Source organism: Cervus canadensis, chromosome 17 (assembly GCF_019320065.1).
Source record: "Cervus canadensis isolate Bull #8, Minnesota chromosome 17, ASM1932006v1, whole genome shotgun sequence".
NCBI lineage: Eukaryota > Metazoa > Chordata > Mammalia > Artiodactyla > Cervidae > Cervus > Cervus canadensis.
In genome coordinates this window covers 33,590,691-33,611,460 of record NC_057402.1, presented here as the reverse complement: position 1 = coordinate 33,611,460, position 20,770 = coordinate 33,590,691, and positions in this window count along the sequence as shown.

The window sequence follows — 20,770 nt, the reverse complement described above, 5'->3', positions numbered from 1 at the left end:
GATTTCTGATTATTGTTTCAAGTTCCGTGCTTGTGACGGGTCTGTTGAGATTTTCTATTTCTTCCTGGTTCAATTTTGGAAAGTTATACTTTTCTAAGAATCTGTCCATTTCTTCCAAGTTGTCCATTTATTGGCATAGAGTTGCTGACAATAGTCTCCTATGATCCTTTGTATTTCAGTGTTGTCTGTTGTGATCTCTCCATTTTCGTTTCTAATTTTGTTGATTTGATTTTTCTCCCTTTGTTTCTTGATGAGTCTGGCTAACTGTTTGTCAATTTTGTTTACCTTCCCAAAGAACCAGCTTTTGGTTTTGTTGATCTTTGCTATGATCTCTTTTGGTTCTTTTGCATTTATTTCTGCCCTAATTTTTAAGATTTCTTTCCTTCTACTAACCCTGGAGTTCATAATTTATTCCTTTTCAAGTTGCTTCAGGTGTAGAGTTAGGTAATTTATTTGACTTTTTTCTTGTTTCTTGAGGTAAGCCTGTATTGTTATGAACCTTCCCCTTAGCACTGCTTTACAGTGTCCCATACGTTTTGGGTTGTTTTGTTTTCATTTTCATTCGTTTCTATGCATATTTTGATTTCTTTTTTGATTTCTCCTGTGATTCGTTGGTTGTTCTGCCTCCATATTTTGGAATTTTTAATAGTTTTTCTCCTGTAATTGACATCTAATCTTACTGCACTGTGGTCAGAAAAGATGACTGGAATGATTTCAATTTTTTTGAATTTCCCAAGGCTAGATTTAGGGGCCAGGATGTGATCTATCCTGGAGAAGGTTCCTTGTGTGCTTGAGAGAAAGGTGAAATTCATTGTTGTGGGGTGAAATGTCTTATAGATATCAATTAGGTCTAACTGGTCTATTGCATCATTTAAAGTTTGTGTTTCCTTGTTAATTTTCTGTCTAGTTGATCTCTCCATAGGTGTGAGTGGAGTGTTAAAGTCTCCCACTATTATTGTGTTATTGTTAATTTCCCCTTTCATACTTGTTAGCATTTGTCTTCCATATTGTGGTGCTCCTATGTTGGGTGTATATATATTTTTGATTGTTACATCTTCTTCTTGGATTGATCCTTTGATCATTATATAGTGTCCATCTTTGCCTCTTTTTACAGCCTTTGTTTTAAAGTCTATTTTATCTGATATGGGTATTGCTAACTCCTGCTTTCTTTTGGTCTCTATTTGCATGCAATATCTTTTTCCAGCCCTTCACTTTCAGCCTGTATGTGTCCCTTGTTTTGAGGTGGGTCTCTTGTAGACAACATATATAGAGGTCTTGTTTTTGTCTCCATTCAGCCAGTCTTTGTCTTTTGGTTGGGACATTCAACCCATTTACATTTAAGGTAATTATTGATAAGTATGATCCCATTGCCATTTATTTTATTGTTTTGGGTTCCAGTTTACACACCCTTTCTGTGTTTCCTGTCTAAAGAAGATCCTTTAGCATTTGTTGGAGAGCTGGTTTGGTGGTGCTGAATTCTCTCAGCTTGTGCTTGTCTGTAAAGTTTTTGAATTCTCCTTCATATTGGAATGAGATCCTTGCTGTGTAGAGTAATCTGGGCTGTAGGTTTTTTTCTTTCATCACTTTAAGTATGTCCTGCCATTCCCTTCTGGCCTGAAGAGTTTCTATTGAATGATCAGCTGTTATCCTTATGGGAATCCCCTCGTGTCTCATTTGTTGTTCTTCCCTTGATGCTTTTAATATTTGTTCTTTGTGTTTGATCTTTGTTAATTTGATTAATATGTGTGTTGGTGTGTTTCACCTTGGGTTTATCCTGTTTGGGACTCTGGGTTTCTTGGACTTGGGTGGCTATTTCCTTCCCCATTTTAGGGATGTTTTCAACTATTATCTCCTCAAGTATTTTCTCATGGTCTTTCTTTTTGACCTCTTCTTCTGGGACTCCTATGATTCGAATGTTGGGGTGTTTCACATTGTCCCAGAGGTCTCTGGGGTTGTCCTCATTTCCTTTAATTCTTTTTTCTTTTTTCCTCTCTGTTTCATTTATTTCTACCATTCTATCTTCTGCCTCACTTATCCTATCTTCGGCCTCCGTTATTCTACTATTGGTTCCCTCCAGAGTGTTTTTGATCTCGTTTATTGTATTATTCATTATATATTGACTCTTTATTATTTCTTCTAGGTCCTTGTTAAACCTTTCTTGCATCTTCTGGATCCTTGTCTCCAGGCTATTTATCTGTAACTCCATTTTGTTTTTAGGATTTTGGATCGTTTTCACTATCATTATTCAGAATTCTTTATCAAGTAGACTTCCTATCTCTTCCTCTTTTTTTGGTTTGGTGGGCATTCATCCTGTTCCTTTACCTGCTGGGTATTTCTCTGCCTCTTCATATTATTTATGTTGCTGTGTTTGGGGTGGCCTTTCCGTATTCTGGCAGTTTGTGGTTCTTCTTTATGGTGAAGGTGCCTCACTGTGGGTGGGGTTGGACAGGTGACTTGTCAAGGTTTTCTGGTTAGGGAAGCTTGTGTCGGTGTTCTGGTGGGTGGAGCTGGGTTTCTTCTCTCTGGAGTGCAATGAAGTGTCCAGTAATAAGTTTTGAGATGTCAGTGGGTTTGGTGTGACTTTGGGCAGCCTGTGTATTGAGGCTCAGGGTTATGTTCCTGTGTTGCTGGAGAATGCGTGGTATGTCTTGCTCTGGAGCTTGTTGGCCCTTGGGTGGTGCTAGGTTTCAGTGTAGGTATGGAGGCATTTGATGAGCTCCTATCGTTTAATGTTCCCTGGATTCAGGAGTTCTCTGGTATTCTCAGGATTTGGACTTAAGCCTCCTGCCTCTGGTTTTCAGTCTTTTTCTTACAGTAGCCTCAAGACTTTTCCATCTATACAGCACCGATGATAAAACATCTAGGTTAATGATGAAAAGCTTCTCTGCAGTGAGGGACACCCGGAGAGGTACACAGAGTTACATGGAGAAGAGAAGAGGGAAGAGGGAGTTAGAGGTGACCAGGAGGAGCAGAGGGGGTATCAAAAGGGGAGAGAGCAAGCTAGCCAGTAATCACTTCCTTATGTGCTCTCCGCATTCTGGATCCCTCAGAGATGTTCATGGGGTTACACAGAGAGAAGAGGGAGGAAGGAGACAGAGGTGGCCAGGAGGGTAAAAGGGGGAATCAAAAGGAGAGAGACAGATCCAGCCAGTAATCAGTTCCCTAAGTGTTCTCCACAGCCCAGAACACACAAAGAGATTCACCGAGTTGGGTAGAGAAGAAAATGGGGTAGGGGGAGATAGAGGCGACCTGGTAAAGAAAAAGGAGAGTCAAAATGGGTAGAAAACAATCAGGCTAGCGATGCTTCTCCCAAGTAAAAATGGGTACTGAAGGTTGGATTCTTAAAGGTACAAAGTTGATAAGAAATACTGAAAAGCAATAAAATGTTTGTCATGTAAAAAAAAAAAAAAAAAAGAAATACCAAAAAGCAAAGATTAAAAATCTTGAGTAGGGGTTAGATTCCCAAAAATACAATATTAAAAAAAAGAAAAAAAGGAAAAAAGAAAGCAAACAAACAAACAACAGCAACAACAACAAAAACAAAGTCACAGAGATTATAAAATACATATATATGAAGGTTGTTTTAAAAATAGGGTCTTTTTTTTTTGCAATGTAATAGTAGGTTATAAAAATGAAAATTAAAGGAGTAATGGGGACTTAAAGTTAAAAGTAAAAATTTTTTAAAATTTTTTTTCAATTAGAAAAACAGAAATCAACAACATATTAAAAAAATCATACACCACGACCAAGTGGGCTTTATCCCAGGAATGCAAGGATTCTTTAATATCTGCAAATCAATCAATGTAATACACCACATTAACAAATTGAAAGATAAAAACCATATGATTATCTCAATAGATGCAGAGAAAGCCTTTGACAAAATTCAACACCCATTCATGATTAAAACTCTCCAGAAAGCAGGAATAGAAGGAACATACCTCAACATAATAAAAGCTATATATGACAAACCCACAGCAAGCATCACCCTCAATGGTGAAAAATTGAAAGCATTTCCCCTGAAATCAGGAACAAGACAAGGGTGCCCACTCTAACCACTACTATTCAACATAGTGTTGGAAGTTTTGGCCACAGCAATCAGAGCAGAAAAAGAAGTAAAAGGAATCCAGATAGAAAAAGAAGAAGTGAAACTCTCACTGTTTGCAGATGACATGATCCTCTACATAGAAAACCCTAAAGACTCTTCCAGAAAATTACTAGAGCTAATCAATGAATATAGTAAAGTTGCAGGATATAAAATTAACACACAGAAATCCCTTGCATTCCTATATACTAACAATGAGAAAACAGAAAGAGAAATTAAGGAAACAATACATTCACCATTGCAACAAAAGAACTAGAATTACTTTAGAATATATCTACCTAAAGAAACAAAGGACTATACCATAGAAAACTATAAAACACTGAGATGAAGAATCAAAGAGGCACAACGATGGAGACAACATACATGACGTCTGAGATTGGAAGAATCAATATTGTCAAAAATGGCTTATTCTACCCAAAGCAATCATAGTTCAAGTGCAATCCTATCAAGCTACCAACGGTATTTTTCACAGAACTAGAACAAATAATTTCACAATTTGTATGGAAATACAAAAAACCTCAAATAGCCAAAGTAATCTTGAGAAAGAAGAATGGAACTGGAGGAATCAACTGCCTGACTTCAGACTCTACTACAAAGCCACAGTCATCAAGACAGTATGGTACTGGCACAAAGACAGAAATATAGATCAATGGAACAGAATAGAAAGCCCAGAGATAAATCCACGAACCTATGGACACCTTATCCTTGACAAAGGAGGCAAGGATATACAATGGAAAAAAGACAACCTCTTTAACAAGTGGTGCTGGGAAAACTGGTCAACCACTTGCAAAAGAATGAAACTAGAACACTTTCTAACACCATACACAAAAATAAACTCAAAATGGATTAAAGATCTAAATGTAAGACCAGAAACTATAAAACTTCTAGAGGAGAACATAGGCAAAACACTCTCCGACATAAATCACAGCAGGATCCTCTATGACCCACCTCCCAGAATATTGGAAATAAAAGCAAAACTAAACAAATGGGACCTAATGAAACTTAAAAGCTTTTGCACTACAAAGGAAACTATAAGTAAGGTGAAAAGACAGCCCTCAGATTGGGAGAAAATAATAGCAAATGAAGAAACAGACAAAGGATTAATCTCAAAAATATACAAGCAACTCTTGAAGCTCAATTCCAGAAAAATAAATGACCCAATCAAAAAATGGGCCAAAAGAATCTAAAAGACATTTCTACAAGAAGACATACAGATGGCTAACAAACACATGAAAAGATGCTCAACATCACTCATTATTAGAGAAATGCAAATCAAAACCACAATGAGGTACCATTACACGCCAGTCAGGATGGCTGCTGTCCAAAAGTTTACAAGCAATAAATGCTGGAGAGGGTGTGGAGAAAACGGAACCCTCTTACACTGTTGGTGGGAATGCAAACTAGTACAGCCGCTATGGAGAAGAGTGTGGAGATTTCTTAAAAAACTGGAAATAGAACTCCCATATGACCCAGTGATCCCACTTCTGGGCATACACACTGAGGAAACCAGATCTGAAAGAGACACGTGCACCCCAATGTTCATCGCAGCACTGTTTATAATAGCCAGGACATGGAAGCAACCTAGATGCCCATCAGCAGATGAATGGATAAGGAAGCTGTGGTACATATACACCATGGAATATTACTCAGCCATTAAAAAGAATTCATTTGAACCAGTTCTAATGAGATGGATGAAACTGGACCCCATTATACAGAGTGAAGTAAGCCAGACAGATAACGATCATTACAGCATACTAACACATATATATGGAATTTAGAAAGATGGTAACAACAACCCTATATGCAAAACAGAAAAAGAGACACAGAAGTACAGAACAGACTTTTGAACTCTGTGGGAGAGGGTGAGGGTGGGATGTTGTGAAAGAACAGCATGTATATTATCCATGGTGAAACAGATCACCAGCCCAGGTTGGATGCATGAGACAAGTGCTCCGGCCTGGTGCACTGGGAAGACCCAGAGGAATCGGGTGGAGAGGGAGGTGGGAGGGGGGGTCGGGATGGGGAATACGTGTAAATCTATTGCTGATTCATGTCAATGTATGACAAAACCGACTGAAAAAATAAAAAATAAATTAAACAAATTTTTTTTTAATTTTTTTAAATTAAAAAAAATGATAGTAGTAAAAATATATCTAAGATTTTCTCTGGAGCTCTTGCGGAGAGTGTGGGGTCAGTTCATCTTCAGATAGTTCTTTGGTCCAGCTTGTACTTCTCAAGGTCTATAGGCCCCTTCCTACGTAGTCGGTGCTAACTACAGGGTTTTAATCTATTGTACCTGTCACTTCCAAAGTGGTTCCCTCTGTTTATTTTAGCTTCTGTTTGCTGGTCTCTTCAGTTCTAATTTCCACCCTGCCACAAGGGGTGTGGTGGTGGTGACATTTTTTTTATGCTCGCTTGTTCAGTCGTGCTTTGGGGAGGCAGGAACATGAACAAATATCACTGGCGCGTGCTCCCAGTGATTCAGCCACACTGGGTTTGCCCCCGCTCACGGCGTGTGTGCTTTCCCAGTCTACAGTGCTCAGACTAGGTTGTTCTGCTGGGAACTGTCTGATTCGGGTCCTCATTTACATGCACTTCCCAGGTCTAAGCTGCTCAGGTTCTGGTCTCGGGTACTCCACAAAGGCGCAGACTTGGTTGGGTCTGCGTTTTGCGCTCGTCTCAGGTCCGAGCAGCTCAGGTGACCAGGTGCTTGGCACGCGGAGTCCTCCCCAGTTGAAGGCTGAGGCTTATCCCCTCCCCTGTTCCAGCCGCTCGGTTTTCTGGGTGTACAGCAGGCGCGCCTTCTTAGGTGTGCCCTGTGTCTATTCTGGGGAGCTGGTCTCTGGCTGCGACTCTCCCAGCAGATGTTGATCATCCAGAATCCCAAGAAGTCTTGGTTACCAGAGATGTCTGCTTGCATTTTGGTATCGGATACCTCCCTGGGGCCGAATGCCCCCTTCTGGCTCTGGCTGCCCTCGCTTTCCTGTCTCGGGTGGGGGGTGGGCCTGTCTGCAGCCGGCTAGCTCTGCTCAGTCACTTGTTCTGTGAGCGGGCCTGGCGGTGCTGAGGGCTTTTCGCGGGATTCCGGGATAACTAACCCACAGTCTGGGTTGCTATCTCAAGCTAGTTCCCTCAGATTGCCCTCAGGGCATTTAGGCCTGGTCCTTACCCTAAGCAAGGCAGACCGCTCTTCCCTGTCCCTCCCCCGCTTGCTAGTGGGGAATGGGAGCCTCTGGGCTGCTGCTCTGCTGGGAGTTGCTGTTAGGCACGTAATCTGTGGGGTTTAATTATTTATTTAATTTTCCTTCCAGTTATTTTGCCCTCTGAGATTCCAAAGCTCGCCACAGACCCTCCTGAGAGAGTGTTCCCTGGTGTTTGGAAACTTCTCTCTTTTAAAAGACTCCCTTCCTGGGACGGATTTCCATCCCTACCTCTTGTCTCTTTTTACCTTTTATATTTTGTCCTACCTCCTTTCCAAAACAGTGGGCTGCCTTTCTGGGTGCCTGATGTCCTCTGCCAGCATTCAGAAGTTGTTCTGTGGAATTTGCTCAGCGTTCAAATGTTCTTTCCATAAATTTGTGGGGGACAAACTGGTCTCCCTATCCTATTCCTCCGCCATCTTAGGACCGTCCCCCTCATCACTTTAAATATACTGTGCCACTCCCTTCTGGCCTGCAGAGTTTCTACTGAAAAACCAGCTGATAATGGTGTGGGGTTCCTTTGTGTGTTATTTGTTGCTTTTCCCTTGTTGCTTTGAATATTTTCTCTTTGTCTTTCATTGTTGTCACTTTGATGAACATGTGTCTCTCTGTGTTCCTCCTTGGGCTTATCCTGTATGGGACGCTCTGTGCTGCCTGTAGTTGAGTGAGTGTTTCCTTTCCCGTATTAGGGAAGTTTTCAGCTCTTACCTCTTCAAATATTTTCTTAGGTCCTTTCTCTCTCTCTTCTCCTTATAACATGAATTTTGGTCTCTCAGACTGTCCTCATTTCTTTACATCCTTCTTTCTTGATTTTGTTCTGCAACAGTGATTTCCTCCAATCTGTCTTTCAGTTTATGTATTCATTCTCCTGCCTCATTTATTCTATTGATTCCCTCTAGTGTATGTTTCATTTCAGTCACTGTACTGTGTTGTTCAATAATTACATTGTACTGTATTGTTCATCTCTGTTCTTTAAATCTTCTAGATCTTTATTAAACGATCTTGTATCCTCTCGGTGCCTCCATTCATTTTCTGAGATTGTGGATCAACTTTACCATCATTGCTTTGAATTCTTTTCAAGTTTGATTGCCTATATTTACTTTACTTAGTTTCTCTGGGGTTTTATCTTGTTCCTTCATCTGGAACATATTTTCCTGCCAACTCATTTTGTCTAACTTGCTATGTCTGTGGTCTCTGTTCCTCAGGTTGCAGAATTGTAATTTTTCTTCTTTCTGGTGTCTGTTCCCTCTTGGGTGAAGTTGGTTCAGGGGCTTGTGGAGGCTTCCTGGTGGGAAGGACTAGTACTTGCTCCTGGTGGGTGGGGCTGTGTTTTGTCCTGCTGATTGGCAGGGCCATGTGTTTCTAGGCCATTGTTGGCTCAGGATGACTTTAGACAACATGTTTGCTGATGAGTGGGACTTTTTCCAATTGTTTTCCAGTTTGTTTGTTGTTTGTTGTGGGTATGGGGTTATTTGATTTCATTGTGAAACAGGCATTCTAGCACTGGAGCCTGCAGGCTCTTGAGTAAGGCCAGGTCTTGGTGCCCAAATGGCAACCTCCAGAAGACCTCACACTGATGAACATTCCCTGGGGTGTCTGCCACCTGTGTCCTTGCCCTCACAGTGAGCCACACCTTCCTAGGATAGGATACCCCACCTTCTAGTATACCCTTCAGGCCCCCCAGGTAGGTCTGGCCCAGGCCTTTATAGAGTCACTGCTTTGCTCTGGGTCCCAGGGCACATGAAGCCTTGTATATGCACCCCAAGAGTGGAGTCTCCATTTTCCCCAGTCCTGCAGAGCTCCTGTATTCAAGTCCTGCTGGCCTTCAAAAGCAAATGCTCTTGGGGCTCTTTCCCCCAGTGCCAGATCTCCTGGCTGGGAAGCCTGATGTGGGGCTAGGGAGTCTCACTTTTGAGAGAGATTTTCTGAGAAATAATTATTTTCCAGGTTGTCAGTTGCTCACTTGGTGGTATGGGGTTTGATTTTATTGTGAAAGAGCCCCTCTTGACATCTCATTCTAGCTTCTTCTTTGTCTTCGTGCATAGAATATCTTTTCTAGTATGTCAAAACCTTTTTTCATAAATGGTTGTTTAGCAGTTGTGATTTTGGTGTTTTCATCAAGAGAGGTATGCTCAAATCCTTCTACTCCACCATCTCGTTTTTCATTCTATACAAGTTTTTCTTTTCAGTTGTAAATGCTACCATGCTACACTATCCATGGTTGATTATATACGTGAATATGAAACTGCAGAATGGGAGGGCCAACTGTAAGTTTTACTTGGATATTCTGCTGGGTGGAGAGTCAATGTCCTTAACCCCTGCACTGTTCAAAGATCCACTGTAAATAAAGAGTCAAAATTTTAAAAAATGGAAACAAAAAATGAGTTTAAAATGATTAATAATGGCAAAAATAATTTATAGTAAAATTTATTGAGTATGAATAAAGATAAAACTTGATTATTTAAAATAAAGGAAAACACTTTTAAAAGAAGAATTTCTTTATAAACTTAACAAAGGGAAACTTGAAGATATAAAAAGTGCTAACCAATAATAATTATAAAGTCAAAATGGATAAATTGATCTATATAAAAATTTATTGGGTATATATGAATAGAGGTGTGGCTCCCCTGATAGCTCAGCTGGTAAACAATCTACCCGCAATGCAGGAGACCCCGGTTTGATTCCTGTGTCAGGAAGATTCCCTGGAGAAGGGATAGGCTACCCACTCCAGTATTCTTGCCTGGAGAATCCCTATGGACAGAGGAGTCTGGCAGGCTACAGTCTATGGGGTCACAAAGAGTTGGGCATGACTGAATGACTAAGCATAGCATAGTATGAAGAAAAGTGAAATTCTGATTATCCAAAATATTATTAAGACAGTGAAAAGTAAAGCCACAGGGTGGGAGAAGATACTTGCATTAACTGAGAAAGTGTTTGTAGGAGATATGTGTGTGTATATGTCATATCTATTTTATCTTATATGTCATTGGGAAGCCAATAATTGTGAAAATCTACATGAAATTGACAAATCCCTAAAAAATATAACTTAGTGAAATATACCTAAGAAGTTTTAATTTTCCTTTAAACATTAAATACATTGATTCTGTTTTCAAAAACATTTTATCAAGGACAGCCCCATGCTCATAAAGCTTCACTGAACATCTCAACAAAATATTCAAAGAACACTACACGATATTTTCTGGAGAGGAGGTGCTACCTATCTCCTTTATGAGACTAGCGAAGCCTCAATGCCAAACCCAATAAAGACAATATGGGAAAGGAATATTACAGGCTAATATCACATGAATATTGAGGTATGTTGAATAATTCAACAAGGAAAAGTAATATATCAGGACTAATTTGGGGTTATCCTAGGAGTGGGTGACTTTTTATTCAAACCCAATTGCTGTAAAACAACACATTAATTGATAAAAGAAGAAGTGCCATATGCTTATTCAAATGAAATAAAACAAATGAACATTTGCTGAAGTTCATTAATGAAAATTCTAGCAAAGTATAAATAAAAATTATGTTTTTAACCTGAAAAAATGTCTCCATAAAAACCCTCAGCAATCATTATACTAATGTTGAAACACACAATGTTGTTGCTTGAGAGCAAAACAATATAAGGACATGTAGATAGCCATAACAACCATTTCTCTTTAGTATTATAGTAGAGATTTTACATAGTGCACGTAAGCAGGAAATAGAAGTGAAAGGCAAGGTCATGAAAAGTGGGAATAAAACTGAATATTTGAGATGCTATTGTGTATGTAGAAAATGCCCAAGAACTTGCATCGCAACTATTACGGTTAATAAGGCAGTTTGGCAAATTTCCTGGGCCATAAAACCAACTTAAACATTAATTATATTTTGATATATACTATAATACTATTGGAAATGTTGAGGAAGTTAACATTTAAATCATGAAAATTATCAAATAACTAAATATAAATCTAAAAAAAAGACATGCAAGATCTCTTTGGTGAAAATATGTATAAAATTATAAGAAGAGACACTTAATAGGACCTAAACATAGAGATATTCCATGGTGGTGTTTGAAAGAGAAAAATTTTTAAAGTCAATTCTCCAGAAAGTGTTCTATAGATTCATTGCATCTGAGAGGTATTTCATAGAATGTAATTGATTCTAAACAGATATGGAGAAAGCAATGGCCAACATTAGCCAAGACAGTCTTGAAGAATGAGAATAAGATGGGAGGTCTTATTCTAGCAAATGAAGTCACAGTAATGAAGATAGTGTGGTACTGATAGGGGCATAGACACATAGATTAATGGACAAGAAATAGAGACCCCATGCACATTTAGACACTGATACACGCATATTGAATGCTTGGTTTATGATGGAGGATTTATGTCAGAGAGTGAGGAAAATACTTTTTTCTTTTTACTCTTCAGTAAGTGGTTCTAGGACAATAAATGCCTCTATGATGTCCTATAAGAACACATATTTCTACTTGACCCTTATTTCACACCATATCCAGTAATCTGTTTTATGTGGATTATGGATCCACATGTGTATTTGAAAATGTAACAAAAACTTTATGATAGGTAAATATTTTTAATGTTGTATACAGAAGTATTAATCATTAATAAATGGAATGGTGACTTAGACATCCAAGTAGAGAGAAACAAAAACCAGAGTTTAGGGATTAGAGAGACCATTTGGGTAGAGAGGGGATATATGATGGTAGAGAGAGGTACATATGCTTTTATTTTGTATTTTAATGAAACGTGACTGAACTGGACTGAAAGTGATGTTTGAATAAATAGGATGGTGATATGTTTCATAATATCCATAACTAGTTACATCTACTTCGGGCTATTTTATTACACTTCCATCAGTTACAATTTATTTTTCCTCTCTGGGATGTTGGGACACTAGATCGGGTGTTTCCCATGTCCTTCCTGGCTCCAAACGCCACCAACAGTCCAAGTCTTCTGGGCAGGCAGTTGTCAGGTGGTGCTGGGTCACCTCCCCTTCCCTCTTTTTGCTGCTGCTTTGGTCAGAAACCAATGTAGTTAGTCTTGACTTTGTAGGAGACCCGAGTACTCCTGAAGCATTCTGGAAATCCTCAGGGCTGCCTTAAAATCACTTAGAAGGATGTTTTGGAAGCTCCTTGGGGACAATTTTACTGATAAGCTTGTGTTGCCGCCATGACTGTCTTCCCACTACATGTGAAATGAAAGACAAATGAAATGGAAACACAGCACTCCAAAATCTGTGAGATGCAGCAAAAGTAATTCTAAGAGGGAATTTCTGTGCAACACAGGCTTTCCTCAAAAGATAAGAAACAACTCAAATAAGTAAAGCTACCGATCATCAAAAGGCATTTGAAAAAGAACAAAGTCCAAAGTCAGGAGAAGGAAGGAAACAATAAAGACCAGAGAGGAAATAAAGCAGTGAAAACAAATAATGGAAATAAAATCAATGTAACCAACAGCTGATTTTTTTGAACAGACAAACAAAATTAATAACTTTTAGCCAGAATCACCAAGAAGAAAAGAGAGAGGACCCAAGTAAACAAAATAAGAAATGAAAGAGGAGAAATAACAACTGACATCACAGAGATACAAAAGAATCATAAGAGAATACCACAAACAGCTATATGCCAACAAATTGGTCAACCTAGAAGAAATGAACAAATTTCTAGAAAGATACAGCTTGCCAAGACTGAGTCCAGAAGAGATGGATAATTTGAACAGACTGATTACTAGTAGTGAAATCAAGTTTCTAAATAAAAGCACTCCTAGCAATCAAAAGTCCAGGACCAGACAACTTCACAAGATTATTGTACCAAACATATAATTAGGAGTTAATACCTATCCTTCTCAAGCTATTCCAAAAGTTAAAGAGGAAGATAAACTCCCAAACTCTTTGCATGAGGGCATCACTGAAAGTGAAGTGAAAGTGTTAGTTGCTCAGCCGTGTCCGATTCTTTGTGACCCCACGGACTGTAGCTCACCAGGCTCCTTTGTCCATGGAATTCTCCAGGCAAAAATACTGGAGTGGGTTGCCATTCCCTTTTCCAGAGGATCTTCCTGACCCAGGGATAGAACCTGGGTCTGCTGCACTGCAGACAGATTCTTCACTGTCTGAGCCACCAGAGAAGCCTGAGAGCACCATTACCTTATTACCAAAACCAGACAGAGGTGCTACAGAAAAGAAAAGAAATCTTATACCAGTAGCTTTGATGAATATAGATTTAAAAATCCTTAACAAAATATTAACAAACCATATCTGACAACATATAAGAAGGATCATATAATGTGATCAAGTTGGGTTTATTCCAGGGACACAAGGACAATTCATCATTCACAAACCAGTGGATGTGATATACCATGTTATCAAAAGTACAGAAAAATCACATGATCATCTCAATAGCTGAAGAAGAACCACTTGACAAAATTCAACACCCATTGATGATACAAACTCTTAGCAAAGTGGGCATACAAGGAACGTATCTCAACACAGTAAAGGTCATTTATGACAAACTCAGCTGAGAATGCCCATTTCTATTTAACATAGTATTGGAAGTATCAACCACAGCATAAGACAGGGGGAAAAAAAGCTTCTAAATTGGAAGTAAAGAAGTAAAACTGCAGATGAGAAGATACTTTATATAGAAACCCTAAAGTCTCCATCCCTAAACTATTAGAATTAATAAGTGAATTTGGCATAGTTGCAGGATACAAGATTAATACACAGAAATCTCCTGCTTGTCTACACACCAGTGATTAACTATCATAAAGAGAAAATAAAACAATCCTATTTAAAATAGGAAGCAATTTTAATCTATTTAGAATAGATGCAATTCTATTGCATCAAAAAGAATAAAATTAAGGAATAAACTTATCCAAGGAAGTAAAGAAAACTATAAAATATTGATGAAGGAAATTGGAGATGATAAAAAGAAATGGAAAAATATCTGGTGCTCTTAGAGCAGAAGAACTAATATTGTTAAAATGACATTACTACCCAAAGCAATCTACAGATTTAATGCAATCCTTATCAAAATACTCATGACATTTTCCAAAGAACCAGAAAAAATAACCTCAAAAATTTACATGGAACCACGAAAGAGCCCAAATTGCCAGGGTAATCTTGAGGAACAAATAGCAAAGTTGGGAGTTACCATCCTCCCCGACTTCAGACTGCTCTACAAAACTACAGTAATCCAAATAGCATGGTGGTGTGAGCTTAGTCACTCAGTCGAGTCTGATTCTTCGTGACTCTATGGATGTAGACTGCCAGGCTTCTCTGTCCATGGGATTTCCCAGGCAAGAATACTGATGTGGGTTGCCATTTCCTCCTCCAGGGAATCTTCCCGACCCAGGGATCAAACACAGGTCTCCTGCATCTCCTGAATTGGCAGGTGGGTTCTTTACCACTGCACCATCTGGGAAGCATGTTACTGGCATAAAAACAGACATACAGATCAATGAAGGACATACAGCCCACACACCTATGGTCCATCTAATCTAGGAGATGAGCCCACACACCTATGGTCCATTAATCTATGACAAGATAGGCAAGACTCTGCAATGGAGAAAGACAAGCTTTTCAACAAGTGTTGCTGGGAAAATTGGACAACTACGTGTAAAAAAATAAGGCAAGATGAGATACTTCCTCATATCATATATAGAAATAAACTCAAAATGGTTTACAGACCCAAATGGAAGAACTGAAACCATAAAACTCGTAGAAGAGAACATAGGGAGAACACTGCCTATTGTAACAATATTTTTTTGGATTTATCTTTTAAAGCAAAAGAAATATAAGCTAAAATAAACAAATGAGACCTAATTAAACATAAAAACTTCTGCATAGGAAACAAAACAAACTAAACAAAAGAAAAGGCAACCTATGAAATGGAAAAAAATATTTGCCAATGATATAATTGACATGGGATTAGTATCCAAAATATACAAACAACTCATAGCGAAAAAACCACTAACCAAATCAAGAAATGGGCAGAAGACCTGACTAGACATTTTTTTCCCCAAAGAAGACATACAAATGAATAATTGTCACATGAAAAGATACTCAACATCACTAATTATGACAGAAATGCAAATCAAAACAGCAGTAACATGTCACCTTATACCTGCAGAAATGACTCTCATAGAAAAGTACACAAATAACAAACACTGGAGAGGACATGGAGAGAAGCGAACCCTCCTCCACTGTAAGTGGGGATGTAAGCTGGTACAGCCGCTATGGAAAGCAGTATGAAAGTTCCTCACCAAGATAAAAACAGAACTTCCATATGACCCAACAATTCTAATCTTGGGTACATATCCAGAAAAAACAAAACAGTAATCGAAAAGGGACATGTACCCCTGCACAACTTACAATAGCCAATATTTGGAAGAAACCCAAGTGCTGATTAAGAAATGAATGGATAAAGAAAATGTGGTATACCTATACAATGGAATATTACTTGGCCATAAAAAGAATGAAATTCCACCATTTGCAGCAATGTGGATGAATCTAGAGAATATGAAGATTAGCGAAATAATTTAGAAGAAAAATTCTATATATCACTTATATGAGGAATCTAAAAAATATTCCAAGTGCATGTATATGCAAAGTTGAAACAGACTCATAGATATGAAAATCAAACTAGTGGTTAGCAAAGGAGAGAGGGAAGGGGAGAGGTGGGTAGGGGTATGTGACTAAGAGCCACAAACCACTGTATACAAAATAGATATGCAACAAGGATATATTGTACAGCACAGGAAGTTACAGCCATTATCTTGTATAACTTTATTTTTTTTCCATTTATTTTTATTAGTTGGAGGCTAATTACTTTACAATATTGTAGTGGTTTTTGTCATACATTGACATGAATCAGCCATGGAGTTACATGTATTCCCCAACCCGATGCCCCCTCCCACCTCCCTCTCCACCCGATTCCTCTGGGTCTTCCCAGTGCACCAGGCCTGAGCACTTGTCTCATACATCCAGTCTGATTACATTATCTTGTATAACTTTAAATGGAGTATAATCTGCAAAATACTGAATCCTTATGCTATGCACCTACACCAAATAATGTAAATCAACTGCACTTCAATAAAAAGACATAAAAATCAAAAAGCAAAAACAAACAAATGAAAATTTATCTAATTAAATCTGATTTTTCTATAAAAATAAGCAGAAAAAAATGGAGGGCCATGATCCTTCTAAACAGCATACCGTAGTAAGTGCTGTGGTAGAGATGATCTGGCAGTTTAGCAAAACCAGCCCGTGTGTCCCTGTGTTCTGGGGATGTAGGTGAACTGTACCGTTCATCTCCTTGAGTGCAGGTGTGCCTCGGTCACTGTCACAGCAAACGAGGGGTGAATGAAATGCCGTGAGCCCCATCCAGAGCTGGAGCAACTCCCACGCTTGACCATCTAGTTTCTTCTCTTTCCAGGGTTTGGCACAGATGAACATGGGGAACTTGAAAGCATCTTTAGGGGACCGAGTCTGGATCCCTTAACTTTGGGCTGACCATGTAATTTATTGCCCAAACCAGGACACTTGAGAGTGAACTTGGGCACTGCTCACCGGGAATGTTCATTCGGGACGGTCACTGAGCTAAAGGGAGGATTCTATTGTGCCAGCCATGATGTGCTAAAAGTGACCTGTTCAAGGGGTCAGTGATCTTAACTAACACATCTGCCAGCTTACTTAACCCTGCCTTTCTAACATGGAGTTTTTAAAAATACAATTATTTTATGAATGATACATTTTAAAATATTGAATAAATTAAAGGCTGAAAAAAAAAATGTCAGCCTTAATTGCACCATTTAATGACTACTGTTAACAGATCTATTTCCATCCAGGTTTTTCACATGTTTATTTTTTAGAAGTGTGGTTACAGTATGTTCAGTTTTGAATCCTATAGTTCATTCAACAGACATTTTCCTCATTTGATTAAAGAGGATCATTTTAGAATCTCTTTCATACTTTTAAAAGGACACTTAAGTTATCTAAATCATACACAAATGTTGTGGAAAAATTAGATCTAAATTGAAGATCATTTTAGAATCTCTTTCATACTTTTAAAAAGACACTTAAGTTACCTAAATCATACACAAATGTTGTGGAAAAATTAGATCCAAATTGAAGATCATTTTAGAATCTCTTTCATACTTTTAAAAAGACACTTAAGTTATCTAAATCATACAGAAATGTTGTGGAAAAATTAGATAAATGGTTGTGTAGGAAGGAAAAAAGCCTAAAATGAAAATGTATGTATAAGCAAAAATTGACTTTAGTATGTACAGCTCTTAATCTGCTTTTGACTTAAATCTAGTGACCACTCTTTCATGTGGCAATTGTAATTCTGTATCATGACTTTAAAATTTCCTCTGTGTTCAAAGTGATGAAAATTTTAAAGAGCAAATCCCCGTTTAATTCAGGGTTAATTAGTATTTCTTAAGATTTGACCTGTGTAACTTTTTTGGGCATTACCTTCTGCACTTTTCCTGGTACAGTTGATGGCTACATTAGATTCTTCTTTTCTTTTTCTTTTTTTAAAGGATATTTGCGTACAAGGTGTTAAGCTACATTTTCTCAGTGTCTATTCTAAATCTCACTAGTATCGTTGTGTCAATCCTTTCCAATCATATAAGTAAAGATTATTAATATTTCAATTTGCATTAATTAATTAGTGAGCTTTCACTTTTCCCCAAATGTTTATTCAGTTTTTAAAATGATTTTCCTATTAATATTTTAGCCTAGTTTACTTTCTTTTGTTTTCTCTGCCTAGCTTTTGTTCTTTTGTTTCCTTAGCCTGGTTTTGCAGAGTAGTAGATAATGTAGATAATAACGACTGCATAATATATAATGCAAGCATGCTATATTTTACCATCTCTCCATTTTGGACACTAATACTGATTCTAAATTGAGGTCTATTATTAAACAATGGTGTGATGAACATTTATGTGAGTAACACCCCCTACACACATTTTAGATCTTACATAAGTTAAAGTCCTAGAAATAAAAATCACTAGACCAAAGAAAGAAATAATGTAAAAATATTTGGAAATCATTTTTAGGAAATATATAGCCTCAAGCAGTCCCATGATCATGACGCTACAGCATCATAAGGTAAGAGTGTTTCTTCCTAATATATCTCATATTATGTGAAATGATTCCATCAGATGTAAGGGGGAAGACTAACTCGTCTGGCACTGTCTCTCAAGGGCACATATCCTTGCCTGGGGTGGTGGATATCCCTGGCCACTCTGCCTTACTCTCTGGGCTTCTGTGGAGCTCTTCATGACTGGCTTTCTGGGCTCTCTACATTCCTTTTGTGTGAAGACATCTCCGAAGAGTGTCATCATTTACTGCGGGACCCCGAACTTGTCCCCTGGCTCATGCACTCCTTACCCTTTTCTGGTTCACCTTTGTGCATACGTTCAGCTCTTTGCTCACCTGTGCCCTTGCTGGTACTGGGAGCCTCAGGGAAGGTTTGGCAGGTAGATGTAGGGATGGTCTTGTGTGAAAAATAAGTGTTTATTTGTTTTTCACCTTAGTTTTCAATATGCTGGATTTTACTTCTCATATTCATGTGATGTGATTTGTTATTTTTAGTGAAGTTCCTTCTCTTTGTTGTGTTTCTTTTTGTTGTTGTGAAGTTTCTTTTCTTCTCAATGTTGATCTCACTCAATTCAGTGTTTGCCCAGTTACCATGACTTTGATGTGTTCTATCATCCTCAAATCACTGGTGGTGCTGTTTAAAGGATTCAAGACAACTGGGCCACAATGAACTGTCTTCCCATTTAAATGTGGCATCCCGTAGATTTGCAAACTGAGGCTCATGCTTCCACATGTGAGATAACAAAAGAGGCTGTTTCAGGGGTTTCTTCCCTCTCTCCCCTCCAGACATAACTCCATGGAGCACAGACTGGAAACCCCAGGACCTGTGGGTCTCCAAGCCTCTTCCAACTTCACATTGCCCTTCTGGAATCAAACAAGATTATGCATGTGAAACTCTAATGTACAATCCATCTAAAATACAGAGAAAGTAATTATTTTCAAGACAAGATTTCTTCCAGATTCCAAATACAGGTCTATCTGTGCCAAACTGAACTTCCTTGTGGAAGGAGAGGCACCATGGAAATTTCAAGGAAATTTCTCACCACTAAACATTTCCTGATAGCAGAGGCAGAGCTTGCTATGCTCTGACACAAAGAGGAAGATCAATATTTGCTCTACTGATGGATGGCAATGGTATTTCCAGCCCAGTGGCCCTGGATCCCTGGGGCTCACAAGGCTGCCATAACCCGGTTGCCAGCAGGGGAAGGCAGAGGCCCAAAGCCAGCCAGGCTGAGAGGGCTGAGGCCGCAGTACCTCAACAGGCCTTGGTGTTGGCTGAGCCCCTGGGGGATGTTGGGCTGGACCCAGGGCCTGAGGTGGCCCTTCCCAGGTGGGAGGTGGGTCCTGGCTCCTCTGATAAGCAGAAGGTACTGGTTGGGAGGTTAGGGATGGCAGGGACACGTGAGGAGGAGAATTCTGTTAGGGAGATGAGAGGAAGGGTGGCTCAAAGCCAGGTGAGCTGGAAGGGAAAGGAGCCGGTGTCTGGGGCGCTCGGGCAGAGAACAGGGGCTGGTGTGGGATGGCAGGCAGGGAGCAAGGTTGACTGCGTCTCGTGTTGGGCCTGGGGCAGGGTGTGGAGATGGGGCCTGGGTGAGGCTGAGGGCCGTCATGGGAACATCTCAGCCTCCTGAGCTGTAGGCAGTCCCGGTGTGGGAGCAGCCTGCCCTCACAGGAGAGAGAGACGCCCTGGAAACAGGAACCCGAGTGCCCGTGGATGGCCCCCGACCTGCTGGGTCCCTGGAGTTATTCTCCTTCCTCTGACCTGTGCTTTGCTAAATTGTTGAGGGGTTGGTGACAGTGTTTGGCTTAGACAAGGTAAGAAACTCCTAACACCCAGAGAGGGCCATTTTGGGGGAGAGTCTGTCCTTTTTAATGAATTGCCCTTTAGATTCATCCCTGGTGGAAGGCTAAGCACCAGAGAGATTTTCTTGCTTTGGCTAAGCACCAAATCATTTTCTCAATGATTTCTCATTGAGGAATCAATGAGATTCTATACAGACAGCATTGGATTTAGGGAGGAGTGAGGACCAAGGTGGCTTAGTGGGAGAGAATTCGCCTGCCAATCAGGAGACACAAGAGACGCAGATTCGTTCCCTGGGTCGGGAAGATACCCTGGAGATGGAAATGGCAACCCACTCCAGTGTTTGTGCCTGGAAAATCCCATGGACAGAGGAGCCTGGCAGCCACAGTTATGGGGTCGCAAAGAGGGGGACACGACTTAGTGACTTAGCAGCAGAGGGCGAGGGAGGAAGGAGGAAGTAAAACCCAGAACTGACAGCAGAGGGTGTCTTGGAGCAGCGTGGTTATGTATTGAGGTGGTTCCATGAATAAATGGGAATTCAGTCACCATCGCTTT